We start from the raw sequence: 11,595 nt of genomic DNA, 5'->3' as shown, positions 1-11,595 counted from the left end.
ACCATGTTCATGCTGTGGCACAGGGTATAGGAAGCATTTAGTACATTTATTTGTTGCATAGCCATCACCACCATCAACGATCAGAGCTTTCTTTTGTCATTATTCATTTATTTTGTGTGTGCATGTGGTGGGGGTGGGGGTGCGATTTTAGGTCCACAACAAGACCAAACCGAAAGCACAGAGAATCCCGCATATTCTTTGTCCCCACACTTCCCTGACCCCTTCTGTCACTCTCAACCACAGCGCTATACTTGCAGGTGAAGGACCTACAATGGCAGGCCATCATCGCCACCTAACATTCTCGAAGACTGTCATCTTGTGAAACTGAAAACCGCACCTGTTGGACAACAACTCCCACTGCTGCTCCCCAACTCTCGCAGCCCCCATTCCTCAGCCTGGCCCTGTCATTCTGATGACTATAGGTGTCTCACGTAAGTGGCCTCACACAGCCCTTGCCCTCTGGGGTGCGACTCTGTAGAACCCGTTTCTTCTTGGGCAAGCTCCTCAGGGTTCACTCCCAGTATGACCTGTGCTACAACATCTTTCTCTTCAGACTCTCATTTGCACATGGCACGTTTTACTTCCGTGGTCAAACACTGGCTGGACACCTGGGTTGCCTCCACCTTTGGGTGATTGTGAATAATATGAGCCTGGATGTGGAAACCTCTTTGAGATTCTGCTGCTTTCAGTTCTTGCAGTTACATAGGCAGAAGTGGAACTGCAGAGGAATTCACACAAACGCTGCATCCCACGGCAGCTTTGCATTCTCCATTTCTGCTCCCTGTGGCAAGAGTTCGCACTTCTCCATCCTCCTCACCCGATTTCCACCTCATGCTGATTTGTTGACTCTCTTTCTCACGGCAGCCAGCCTATGAGTGTGCACTGGACACTCATTGCTGAAGCTTGTGCAAAGCCTGATTGCTTTAGGCTCATTTCTCTGAGGTCTTAGGCAGGCACTTTACCCCCACCCCCCCCGCACTTTCTCTTTTTCCTGCTGCTGTGCACAACAGGGGCGTGTTCTTGCTCTAATGGAAGGATAAGGGAACTGAAAATCTTCAAATGGGAGGACAGTTCACCATCAGAGACCTCTGGCCCTCCAAGAGGGCCTGCAATGGTTCCTCCAATTCCCCAGCTGACCAAGGCACTCCCTCCCTCAGCCCATCCTTTCCCCGCTGAAGAGCAGCTTCCCAGGAAGAGTCTCGTTTTGGGTGGCGGAAGGCTCTGGGTATCTTTCTGGCTTGTGTGTCACAGGGGCGTGAAGCTGGTGCTGGAGAGTGAGTGAGTCAGGGAGCAGTGAGGAAGGACTCTGCATCTGTGAGATGAAAGATGTGCTGAGGATGCAAATCAACACACCAGGGCTCTGGAAATCACACTGACGCGAGGGGCGCTGTTTCTCCCCGGTCTGCTGGCAGTCAGGGGTCCAAAAGAAGAGGGGGAGGAGGAGTTTTCAGGAGGAGCTGCCTTTTTGGTGATTTCCCACCCCCCTCCGCAGGCGGGGAGAGGAAGGGCTGCCCTTGCCAGTGTGGCCGGATCCTTTCCGAGGCCCGCCACGAGGGGGCGCCGCGCTCCTGCGTTCAGATCGCCCGTCGGACACCCACGGAGGCCACCGGCCCTTTTCCTGACCCCCGGTGGGCCTCGGGGGGTCAGACGTGCAGACCTGGGAGCCCAGCTGAGTCAGAAAGCAACGTATCCGCCCGGGATGGAGGGGTGGAGACTGCGGGAACCTGGATGGCGACCCCTCAGCAGCCGAGGGTCGCTGTGTGGCTGCCTGCTGTGAGCCTGAGGTGGGAGGAGGCCCCCCTTTGGGCAGGGTGTGCAGGCCCGGGCTCCTCACAGTCGCAATTTGCCACATGATGTTTGAGCTAAAAGCGTGCTCATCGACTTGGCCTTCCTCTGTGGTACTTCCTAAAAACGGAGAGCTGCGTGGGAGGCACAGGAAGCCGGCCTCGCGAAACCCACGCGGGTCTGCTGAGGCAGGCCCGGGCGTGGCCCCCCGGCCTCGGCCTGTGGCCGAGCAGGGGCTGCAATTGGGGTTCCTGGGAGATGGTGCTCGTGGCGGCGCCCGCCAGCCTCTGCGCCAGTCCCTGGACCTCGCCGGGCCAGGAATGCCAGTTTCCCAGTCTTCCCCCAGAGGTTCTGCCCAGGGGGGTCCCCCTCTTCTCTCGGCCTCCACTCACCGCTGCTGCATGGGCCCCTCAGCCTCCTCCTGGCTGCAGCTGAGTCCCCTGCCTCCCGCTGCCTACGGCGTGGAACAAGAAGATGAATAATCGCTCAGTGCTCCCGGGTGACAGCTGAAGCAAAGTACACTCGGAACAAAAAAGCTCACTTTGGAGGACGTGGAGCTGACACCACTTGGTGATTGGGAGAGAGGTTCTGGCTCCCGCTTGGTCGGACACAAACAGTGTCTTTTTGTTATTTTAAGATTTACTTACTTATTTGAAAGGCAGACTCACAGAAAGAGATCTTCCATCTGTTGGTTCACTCCCCAGATGGCCGCAACAGCTGGGTCTGGGCCATGCTGAAGAGCCAGGAGCTTCTTCAAGGTCTCCCACATAAGTGGCAGGGGCCCACACACTTGGGCCCTCTTCTTCTGCTTTCCCTGGCACATCAGCAGGGAGGTGGATCAGAAGTAGAACAGCTGGGACTGGATCCAGTGCCCATGTGGAATGCTGGTATCATAACCAATGGCACCTGCTGTGCCACAGCGCTGCCCCCCCCCCACACACATGGTATCTTTAAGGCACACAACTGTGCACTGTACAGCCTTCTCTCTCTCTCTCTCTCTCTCTCTCTCTCTTTCTTGCTCCCTGTTTCTCAGGTACACATGCACTCGCCTGATTTCCCATTAGCTTAATTCTCATGCTAATTGCTGAGTGCTGGGTTTGCAGGCCCTGGCTATCTGCACCAGGTCCGTGTGGAGTTCGGGCGCAGCTACCTGTAGTTACTTGGTACTGGACCTTCCTCCATAACCCAGCTATGCAGGACAACCTCTTGGCAGAGTGTTCTGGAGCCTGTCTTCAGAAGAACCACACTGCCCTCCCCAAGCAAGGTGGACACACACCACGGAATGAATGGTAGCCAGCAGACAGCATCAGGCAGTACAGGGGGCCAGGGATGAGGAAAGGGGAAACAGGTCACTATGGCCCAGGCTCCAGACCATAGGCTTGTGTGGCTGGGGTCAAGGCATTCACAGACACTGGTGTGGGAGGCTTCTACAGTGAGGAACAAAATCAGATGCTCACCCAACTGTCCCAACAGGCAGGAGCTGGGTCTCCTCACTGGTCATGGCTCAGAATAGGCATGGTGAGAGATTGGATTCCAGTGCACATGGTAGGGACAACACCTGCATTCAGACCTCGTGCACGCTTAGGTGGAGCTGCCTCAAGACACTGGTTGTTAATGACTGGTGTCTATTCTGGTTGGTCAGTGCCTCTGCTGTATCAGCAAAATCCGATGTCCATCACCTTGTGTGAGAGTAAGCTGATGCCTGCTGGAAGAGCCAAAATTCCTAGCAGCCTGACAGGATCTGAACTGACTATAAACCCTCGATAGACTCTAAGAGGCACTACCAGCATCCAGCAGACCATGGGTGCTCAATGGCACAAGTGGGTGCTTGCAATATTGAGCTCAAGTATCTACCAGTTTGTTCCTGAGCTTTCCTCTTTGAGCCTCTGTTGGAGACCAATGCACCTCACTAAAGTAGGCTGTCTTTCAGGTCACCTTGCTGGTTCAGAAGTAGCTGTTTTGCTGAACATGTATCATATGCCAGGCTTTGGAAATACATACTAATATCTGAAGCAAGTTATACATTAAACCCATGAGTTGTCTGGGGGGCAGAGCCTAGGGCTGTGGAAGTGCATGGCAGAGGGGAGGAGTTGCCTCCTGAAGGAGGTGCCATCTCTGCAGACTTGAATTCAGTGGAGAAAGGGAAAGTGCATGGGAGGTGAGGAGATGAGTAATGTGGGTGAGCAAACAGCATTAGCACAGACACCAAGAGCCAGGGAGTAAGTGTGTCGCTGTGGACAGAGTGAGTATCTGAGGTGTGACACCCAGGTGCCTGTGTGCCTATAACTCCAGGCAGCAGAATCAATCAGAAGCTCCCGGTGCATGCCAAAGCCAAGCTTGCCCAAGGCAGGGAACCCCTCTGCTTGGGTTCAAGGACTCCACCTTGACTCCCCCTGCCATAGCCTTGGGCATTTCTAGGCCTCAGCTCTCACACTCTTCTTTCTTGGGGGACAGACTCACATCACAGTCAGCAACTCTCCTAGCCTCTTCCCACTCTCTCCCATGATGCCCCAGGTGGATCCCTTGCTCAAGGACTCCATCCTTAGTGGCTGTGTTCTTCTGGGAGGACCTGCGCTAACACCTGGGGCTCTGCACAGACGGCCATAGAAGGTTAGTGCAAGGCTCCCAGGGACGGAAAGACCAGGATTAGATGATCCCCCCAAAAGATCTGCCTGGCTATAAGGTGGAGGATTAGACTGAAAGAGGACAGTGGGGCTCATTAGGAAGTGACTGTAGTGATCCAAGTGAACTGGGTTAGACTAGATAGTAGGAGAGAGGGTTCAAAAATGTACAAAACATTTGGAAAGAATAAGAGATGGCATTTGTTGATGTATTGATTGAACATGGAATGTGAGGGAGGGAAGATTTGAAGACAATCCTAGAATCCTGGCTTCTGTGACAAGGGAGACAAGGTCAGAGGTAAGATGTTGTTTCTGGGTCTATTAAGGGAAAAACACAACATGTGGCCAATGGGAGGAGGAGCTCTGTAGCTGCTTGGGCTCATGGCTTCCTCACTACCTTGGGGAACATCTACCACCATTTGCTCGAGTTCAGCTCACCCAACAGCCTCAGGTCTGTTCATCTGGCCACACAGACCCTCAGACACCACGCAGACCCCTCTGGAAAGGAAGAGTACCCATTACGAAGGAGTCAGTGAGTTCAGCAGTCACTGTTTATTTAATGATGTTAGGAGTATATGATGGCCCTCAAGCAAACAGCTCCAAGGCTGGGATAATTAATTGCACAAATAGAGTGTGGGCTGTGGACGTTGGTAAATTCTCCAGGTGAACTTTGCCCAGTTTGCAGAGGCCAGCCCACCTTCCTCAGAGACCCAGAGCAGCAGAGTGAAGAGTAGCCTCACCTTTGCCCACATCCTACATGCCTGGAACCTGTGTGAACAAATGAATGGTACTGGTATGGTAAGAACTAGAAGGGTGACAAGCATCCTGGATAACTGGAGCAGGCCAGATGAGATAAGGGTCCTTGTGAGAGCAAGCCAAGGAGTGTGGAGGGAAGAGTGGATGTGGTGACAGAAGTAAGAAAGGACTTCACTTGGAAGGGGCTGTGAGCCAGGACATGCTGGTAGCCTTGGAAGTTGTTGAAGACAAGGGAACACACTGTCTTTCAGAGCTTCCAGAAGGAACACCGCCTGCCAACACCTTGCTTTCAGCCCAAGGCAACTGATGTCAAGAATCTGAGCTCAGAACTCTGAGAAGATACACTGGTGTTGTTTTAAGCAAGCAAGTCGGTGGTGAGTCATCACAACTGTAACAGGAAACCAATGCACACACCAACTGTAGTATCTCACCTTTTCAAAAGAACAGCAAGCAGCAGACGTAGAAACCTCACATGCATGGGGATCCTTCAGAAAGCTTAGGGAAAACAAAATGAACAGATTGTTTTTTTGGTGTAAAATTGTCAGAAGAAAGTCCTGATGAAATGTACAATGGACAGGTGCCATATTTGTGTTGGCTTGGCATCCTTTCAGTAAATACCTTTCCTGGTTTTAGAAACATTCAGGCCAGCACTGCATTTTCCAGGATCTCTTGCAGTTGGAGTCCAAGTATGTGATGCACCAGACACACCTGAGAGACCCTTTCCTGGGAATGGGGTATACTCAGCAGGGCTCCCACTATCTCAATGTCTTGGCAGTGTTATTCCATCTCAAAACCCAAACTCTATATCTAGCCATGCAAGGAACATGACTCGTGACTCTGTGTTTCTTTGGTGTAGAGCTTTTAGACCTGAAATCTGGTCTTCCTAGAGGTTTTGCGAGTCACAGAACACCCTTTCATAAATTGACCTGCCATTTGATCTCAGGCTCTGGATTCTTCCATTTGCAGTAGAGAACTGTGACTGCCGCATGGCCTCCTGGCGTGGTTGCAGCCTATCTATCTATTTGACTGCTGGAAGGTGAAGTACTCGGTGTTTCCAGCCAGGCTGGATTATGCAGTAAGATTGGGAAATGGGAGCCAAAGGGCATGTCAGTTCCTCAGTCCAGCTGTAGAGCGTCAGGCTGACCACATAGCAGCTGGGTCTCTTTAAGCCTGGAGTGGCCATGGGGCAGCCCATGCCAAGAGTAAGCAAGAAAGAATAAGCAGTTCTTACTGCAGGTGGGCTGCAGGGGACCTTCACATGTTGGATGAGGATGACCAGAATGGTCTTCATCAGATGTGGGCGACAGATATCCTAGAGGCATCTTGCAGAGTCAGTGTTTTCCTCCCCTTCTTTTTCCCCTTCCCCTTCTTTTTCCCCTTCCCCTCTCCACTCCTGCATCTGGCTGAGGGGCCAGATGTGTGCTGAGCCTAGACACATGTTCTGCTTCCAGCTCGTGCTCAGCCCACAGTCCTGTCGATGACAGATGCGCCTTCTTCCTCAGATCAGCTTCATATGAGATCATCCTTTCCCTCTGGGTTCCATCAGCAAGAGTCCTTAGTGTTTCTGAGTCACTAGACAGCTCATAAGCACTCAGAAGCTAGAAACACTGTGAGAATGGCTCTGCGAAGGTGATTTCAGCCAGAGCCTTACAGGAGAAGGCTCTTGACTCTGAACCAAGAATCGTTGACCAGGACATTTAATGTTACAGAGGAGTTTGAGAATTTAGGTGCATGAAAGAAGCGGAAGCTGCCAGTAGATGTTGAAGCAGGCCTAGGGCTGCTAGAGACCACAGGATCGAATCCATAACTCTAAAAACCTCCACACTCCCCATAAGAAGCAAGTAAGGTAGAGTCATCTAATAGATGGCTTTCCTTGTATTGATGCTGGTCCTATCTGTGGAGCGGTTATCTGGTGACCAATTCCTGAAATCTACCTGTAAATTTTATTATTTTTATTATTCCTTTGGCTTAAGGCAAGACTTTGCTCAACCCCCAAATCATTAGGAAGATAAAGTTAAAAACTTATCAATGATCTATTATTTAATAATCAATATATACCGATATAACCAGGTTTTTCACAATAACTCTGCAGCAGCATACTTTCCTAAGAAGTGAATTTCAGTTCTGTGAAGAGCAGGAGGGCTACAGGCACTAACTGATGAAGAGGATGGGGAAGAAGGAAGCCCTTTGAGAGGACAGCTGCAAAGCTGTCATCCTGAGGATCCTCTCCCCACTCCTTCACTGTGTGTGCTTACTTTACTACCCTTGGCTGTGCAGCCCCAGAGAGTGTTTGCCCTGGGCCTGACTTTACTAATTAAAAGTTCAAGTAGATTTCTGATAGAAACCAAGATTACCCCCCAGTGCAGTCCAGAGGCCGGTGGCCCGTGTTTGTTGTGCTTTGCTGACAAGGCTGCAATAAATGGAATTCATTGCTCATGTGGATACAGTGAGTCCTATCCAAACAGTAATTTCTGTTCAACATTTGTTTACCCTGAGTGCATGTTCATTTGCAGAGGCCTTTTTAAAAAAAGTTCACCAGGGCCCAGCACAGTAGCTTAGTGGCTAAAGTCCTCAACTTGCAAGCATTGGGATCCCATGTGGGCACTGGTTCGTGTTCCGTGTCCCAGCTGCTCTACTTCCCATCCAGCTCCCTGCTTGTGGCCTGGGAAAGCAGTGGAGAACAGTCTAAAGCCTTGGGACCCTGCACCCATGTGGGAGATTCAGAGGAGATTCCTGGGTCCTGGCTTTTGATTGGTTCAGCTCTGGCTGTTGCAGCCACTTGGGGAGTGAATCAGCAGATGAAAGATATTTCTCCTTATAGCTCATTCTCTCTGTACATCTGCCTCTCCAATAAAAATAAATAAATCTTAAAAAAAAAAATTCACCAGCGTGCATCTGACCTCCTGGTAGATGGACTAAACTACTTAGGAAAGAGAGCGCTGCCTTTCCTATGCTCCTGGGCCACCTCCCTCTTCTTTATGGCTGCTAATTTGTCTTTGCAGGGAAAATTCTGTGCCTTTCCATTCCTAGAACAAGTGCAGTGCTTTTCCAACACAGGGACTCTGTGCTCTGTACTTCTTCTTCTTTTTTTTTTTAGAAAAGATAAGAATATATTTAGGAGAATTGAATCAAACATATTTTATTCAACTTTTAGGATGAGGAAAACAAATGATATCAAATAAGTCATAAGAAAGTTCTCTCGTACTACTCCCAGCCTATTTTCAATGTTCTACATAATGTCCACACAGCAAATATGAAAAGCTTCAACATTCTTTTGTAACTCCTGCTGTAATTAATGCAACATTTGCAACATGCAGATTTCTTCTGTACAACCTTAAAAGTTGAATCACTGAATTATATACAAATTTATTACTCATACATAATTTATTCGTACATTTTAATGAGATCATTGCCAAAACACACATTATTTTCCTTAACTTTGTTTTTACATTAAGCCAATGCCTGTCATGCAGCCATCAAAAAACCTTACAGTAAATTATACAGGTTTGTAGTCCAGTTTAGACTCTAACTTCTTTGAGTCAGCCATTTTTCTTACTGCTTTCATGAGGTCTTCCTGTACTGCAAAATCATGGTCAGCACGAAATGCACACATATCTGCTTCGGTACAAACATTTCTCAGGTCTGATCCATTAAAGCCATCTGAAAGCTTCACAATTGCCTCATAATTTATTTCCCCATGTTTTGTAATGGGGCTTGCATGGATTTTCAATACATCTAATCTTGCTTGTTCATTTGGTAAATCAATATATATTTTTCTATTTAATCTTCCTGACTGTGGCAAAGCAGGATCCAGTGTATCTGGTCTGTTTGTGGCCAGGATCATTTTAACTCTATGCAGAATATCAAATCCATTTTAACTCTATGCAGAATATCAAATCCATCCATTTGATTCATTAGCTCCATTTGATTCATTCAGCTCTATCAGCTGAAGTACCCTCACAAAACTGATGACCACCACTAGCTTCTATTTCATCCACAAAAAATGATGTATGGCTGATGATCTCTGGCATAATTAAACATTTTTCTGATCAATGTATTAGTACTTGTACCAATGTACAAAGTAATTGTACACAAAGTACCGATGTACTTGTCTACAGTAGAACCAGATACGACCTTTAACAAGTTACAATCCAGTTGACTAGCTACAGCTCTCGCCTATAGTGTCTTTCCTGTGCCTGGTACTCCATATAGCAAATAGCCTTTTGGAGGTATGATTCCTACATGCTTGAATAATTCTAGGTTTGTAAGAGGTAATTCTATTACCTGTCTTAAATTCCGGATCTGTTCTGACAGGCCTCCAATCTTGGAATAAGAAACATTCCCAGGGTCCTCGTGAGACATGTTGTAAACCAGCGGAACCACCTTTCTGGGCAAATAAATCATGATAGTTAGTGTGGTCATATCCAAAGCAATTCTTATCCTGGCTTCAGCTTACTTTTGTCGAGGTGCCTACGACAAGCCACAATGTATCTTGGTCCATTTGTAGCTTTAACAATGAATTTTTCTTCAGTTAATTGCTTAAGCACTTCACCCACAATCTGCCAAAACTCTGTAAGGCCTTCAGATCATTTTCAGACTTCTCATATTGTTTGGCAAGTTCTTTTAATTGTTCCCTTAACTCCTTCAAATGGCCATCAATCTCCCTGTGCTCCAGCAGCTTTTTGTGATAGTCTTGAAGGGTCCACCAGGATGAGGAGCCGTCACTCATAGGGAATGGCGGAAATGGCCATGGCCGCCTAGTGCTCTGTACTTCTTAAGGTAAGCTAAACGTTGTTCCCTCCCTTGTCCTCCCCAGACAGTGTCAGAGCTTGATATTCCCTGGTGCTGCCTGCAGCTGTCTGGGGGGGGATGCCTTTGATAGAGAGAGCTCAACACACCCATCTGTCCACCTCACCCCAGTGCTTCCTGCTGCTGTTCCAACCCTGCATGGTGTGCAGCCTTTACCTGGAACACTTGCTGTGCAGGATCTTAATTCCTAAAATGAAAAGATCGCTGGAGCAATCTGTAAAGATAACCAGCAATTTCTCTCCCATACTGGCCTCCGTTTAATTCCATGATGGCTGAACAGGAATGGGTGCGCGCGTTTGCTGTTTGTGTCTACTCTGGGTGACCCCAGTGCTTCCTGCTCTCCAGGAAACAGGATGCAGTCACTCTTCAATAATCTATAAAATACCAAGAATCACCTACTTGTCATTCTGAAAACGATAGCAAATGTTTTTAAGCACAATTGCAACAGGAGGACATGGCCACAGTTCACGGGCATCCTGCTTTGGAACTCACAAAACATCCCCTTTGGCTAGGTGTTTCCTTTCCCTCCCCGCAGGAATGCACTATTGTTTGTAAATATAGAATATCCCTAACATTGCTTTATTTAACATTACAAACAGCCTGTCTGAACATTCATAGTACATAGGTTTGGATTGTTTTGCACTCAATGCCACCAAGGTAGGAGTTTCAAGAGTACTGCTCGCTGCACTTTGACAAATTCATGTACTCAATCCATCACCACCAAATTCGACATAGGTGGTTTCCATCCCACCTCAACCCCCTACAAAGGTTCCCATGCCACTTTCCTACTCTAAGCTCCAAACACTGATCTGCTTTCTGACATTGTATGTTTGATGTGATGTGTTTTAATCTGAATGAGAATACACTGTGTTCTGCTTGCTTCTGCTTTAAACTCTGCAAAAGGTCCACATGAGACCATTTTGACACAGGACCATATTGACACAAGAAAGGGCAATGTGCATGTTATCTAAGATCTTCTCCTTGCCTTCATGGAAAAAAATGGCAAATTATTTCCAAGAATATTGCCAATAAATCCTCCCCTTTTTGTGACTGCATGTCTCTCTTCCCATCCCCTTGAATAAGGATGATTTCACCCGATTTGACCAGGAGGATGTGGAGGAAGTGATACTTCGTCAACTCTAGACCTGGGTCTTGCAAGATCCAATAGTGTCTGTCTTGAGCCTTTTGAGATTCAGTCCCCATGTAAACTCAAGCGAGACCTCTGAAAGATGAGAAACTGCATGAAGAAGGAAAGCTCAGAAAGTTCCACGTTCCTCTAGCCACTCCCATAGAGGAATTAGACCTGTGATTGAAATCATCTTGGGCATTCCAACTCCAGTGGAGCTTCCCCATAAACGATTCCATATGAATAACCTCTGCCAACTTAATGAAGAAGCAGAACTGCCCAGCTGGGCCCAGCCAGCCCAACAGACCTATAAGAAATGACACATTTAGCTGTACTGAGCTTCTAGGTTTGAGGGATAGTTTATTTTTCATTGAAATTATGGCAATCAAGAATATTGATGGAGAGTAATGACTTCTCACTCTGGGAAACAATGTCTATCAGTCAGGACAACACTATGAAGCACTGCTTGCCCTTTTGTGCATTCCTAAATGCAGGCCA

At 48.1% G+C, this 11,595-nt stretch overlaps 1 pseudogene; it reads right to left on the bottom strand.

Annotated features, from left to right (window-relative positions):
* Positions 1–8,658: 8,658 nt before the first annotated feature.
* Positions 8,659–9,913, bottom strand: LOC121148042 (annotated as a pseudogene).
* Positions 9,914–11,595: the final 1,682 nt, after the last annotated feature.

This window comes from Ochotona curzoniae, unplaced genomic scaffold, assembly GCF_017591425.1.
Source record: "Ochotona curzoniae isolate NIBS_2020 unplaced genomic scaffold, NIBS_Ocur_1.0 scaffold_4683, whole genome shotgun sequence".
NCBI lineage: Eukaryota > Metazoa > Chordata > Mammalia > Lagomorpha > Ochotonidae > Ochotona > Ochotona curzoniae.
This window is presented reverse-complemented; position numbering and strand designations above follow the sequence as displayed.